This window comes from Myotis davidii, unplaced genomic scaffold, assembly GCF_000327345.1.
Source record: "Myotis davidii unplaced genomic scaffold, ASM32734v1 scaffold401, whole genome shotgun sequence".
NCBI lineage: Eukaryota > Metazoa > Chordata > Mammalia > Chiroptera > Vespertilionidae > Myotis > Myotis davidii.
The window spans coordinates 944,513-947,946 of NW_006291020.1; positions in this window are offsets into that span (position 1 = coordinate 944,513).

The window sequence follows — 3,434 nt, forward strand, 5'->3', positions numbered from 1 at the left end:
TAGGGGAGGGAGGGGACACAATGTAAGGGCTGTGGAGGATGGATCTGCATGGCTCACTGTAGTAGGATGAGGCGCAGGCGTGGATGAGGCGCAGGTGGCACTCCGGGATTGGGGGCAGGAATACAGGAGGCGCTAGCCCTGCTCACCGTTTTGGTTGTTTGTTTTTTGTAAATATATTTTACAGAGATGAAGGGAGAGGGACAGAGAGTTAGAAACATTAATCAGCCGCCTCCTGCACACCCCCTACTGGGCATGTGCCCGCAACCAAGGTACCTGCCCTTGACCAGAATCGAACCTGGGACCCTTCAGTCCGCAGGCCGACGCTCTAGCCACTGACCCACACCGGTCAGGGCCTGACCACCGTTTTGTGGAGGATCCCCTAACAAGGTGGTGGAGCTCGGAATCCCAAACCCAGCAGGTCCCCTCTCTTCTCGGGACCTCCCGTTTCCTCCTCGGGAAGGCGGACGATATACAACATGTCACCCGCCTACGCCTGGGAGCGCTGCGCCCAGCACCCCGGTACATACACACATAGGCTGGGGGCGCTCAGCGAGAACAAAGTGTGCGAGGAAAGCGAAACAGCAATAAATCCAGCCACCTCCTTCGCCTCGCTGGCAAACAAAGTGTCGGTTTCAAAAAGCAGACCTGGTTAACCCGAGACTAACTTTGAGGTGGTCTCTATAGAGTCTCCAACTCTAGGTTTTCAAGAATTCCCTCATTGGAGCATCTCAGAGTGACCCTCACATCTCCATCAACCGGAGCCAGGACCAGGCAGGGGTCAGTCCACACGAAAATGACTTACTCATCTCGCCTCCATTCTTAGTATCCATGTGCGACTAACATCGGGTCCAGCGACAGGCAGTCCCCAACGTCCCCCCTAAACTGTGCTCTTTTCCCAGCCCCGAGTTTCCGCTCTTGGCAGAATGGTGCCATATAAAATATTCAGGTCTTCGGTGGGATGTGTGCCACCTACACGGGAAAGAAGGCTGTCAGGCAGAGAAACGAAGACGGAAAACAGCACTCCTGAAATGACAAAGATTGAAATCTGCGCTAAAGAAACACAGCGCTAATTATATGCTGCCTGCATGGCAGATCTCTTAAATCCCAGCCCCGTCTCCGCTTCCCCGAAGAGCAGACCTGAGAGGTAGGAACTCCCTGCCTCTGTGGCAAAATCCAATTTTCACACCTGGTAAATGAAACAGCTCCGCAGCGAGCGCAGGTCGGGTTGGGGTGAGCAGATAACAGAAGGTTAGGGGCTGTGCATCATGTAACAGCTCTTCTGGGAGCCTCTCGCGGAGATTTGCTCTTTTGATGCCAGTGGATACTATTACGGCCAGAACGCCTCCCGCCTCCGAGGTGACAAATGCTACAGCCTCTGTCGCCTGAAGTGGTTATGAATGAGCACCAGAGTTCACCGCTCACATGTATGCGAGGCTTGGCCCTGGCCCTGGCTGTGGCCCTGGCCCTTTTTCTCTTGTTTGGTACTTTTAGGAGATAAGCTTACACTGCATTCCTGACAAATTGGCCATGAGAAGGGGCATGCTACGGAAACTTACAATCGTAAAGGAGTAATACACTGCAGGAACAAAAACATAGGAATTCCAAAACCCAGCCAGAATCCATCTCCTGTACAGACCCAAACAGGAACAACCAAGGGGACACCCACCGGGAAGCAACAGTGAAACACACACACACACAGTGTGCACACAAGTGCCGTTAAAGGCACTGGAATGTGGGCCAGGAACACATCTCAGGATACGTAAGAATTTAGTAAAGGTGATGTCACAGGTAAATAGGGCACAACAGGATCACTCAAGAAATACTATTGGAATAATTGTTCTACTATTTGGAAAAAATGTAAGATCCTCGTCTCACATCATATAATTAAAAAAATTCCAGAGAGATTACAGAGATAAATATAAGAATGAATCAGTTAAAAAAAACTCTAGAAGAAAATATAAATGAATATTTACCTGACCTTGTGGACAGAAAAAATATTCTTAGAATAAAATCAAAGGCTAACTTCCAGTCCTGGTAGCTCAGTTGGTTAGAGCCTTGTCCCCGCCAAGGTTGTGGGTTTGATCCCCAGTCAGGGCACGTACAGGAAGCAACCAATGAGTGCAGAGACAGTGGAATAACAGATCGATGTTTCTCATCTCTCTTAAAATCAATCAATACATTTTTTAAATCAAAGGATAAAAATAAATAATTCAAGATATGTGATTACATAAAAATGTGAAATTCTGTAAAACAAATTATAAAACTAAAAGGCCAACAATCTAATGGAAATAAAAATTTCCAACAAATAGGATCTCAGCAAATATGACTGAAAGTTCATATTCTTAGTCTATAAAGAGCTCATGCCGAGCAATAGGAAAGATATAAATACCTGGGCTGAAATTTAACATTTAACACTTCCTTACACAGGGCTTGAGTAATAGGGGAAAAAATCACCTGAACTTATGAAAACGTTCATTCTAACTAGTAATCAAGGTAATAATAAGTAAACTACATTTTTTTTTATGAAGCCCTAACGCATGGTAAACACTTGGTAAATATTTGTGGACTTGTTCTAATTAACAAAGAGTAAGGAAATCCCAGTGTTCAGTGTGTGGTCACACGAACACGCCCATGCCCCTTGTAGGATTACGTACAAAGCAGGGGTCAGCAAACTGCTTCCGTGAAGGTCAGGCAGCAAATATTTGGGGTTTTGAGCCACACCGACTCTGTTGCAGCTCCTGAGCTCTGCCCCCGCAGGGCGAGAGCAGCCACAGACAATGTGTAAGTGAATATGACTGTGTGTCAAAAATGCGTTATTTATGGACACTGCCATGTGAATCCCATATAATTGTATTGTCATAAAATATTCTTCTTGATTTTTCCCCAACCGTGTACACGTGTAAAAACCATTCTTGGCTCCTGGACTGTACAAAAACAGGCCACGGAACAGAACTGGCCACGGGTCATAGTTTGCCCTGTCTCAGAGCTACATTTCTGGAAATCAATTTGGCATGATACTGTACATCAAGAGGCTTTAAAAAAGTTAGATGCAGCTGTCGGTATTAAAATATCAGGGACAAATATTTTTTAAATTAAAAATTTAAAGTCTATACTCTTTTCCTTAATTGTCCTAGTAATCCCCTTTCTAGGAACCATTTATCAAAGGCAGTGTGGAAACTGACACGGAAATGTATACAAGAAGCATCTAGCCATCGAGCGGAATGCGAATGGTTAAATGCACCCTGGTGCAGCAAGCAGTGAAATGGTATGCAGTCATAAATCTTTCGCAAAATATATTTTAGTACGTGCAAACAATGCTCATGATATAAAGTTATGTGGAAAAAGCAGGATACAAATGCGTACATCCCAATTTTGCAACACATAAATGTACCCATAATTCATACGGATACAAACGCACATGTATGTGTGTAGGG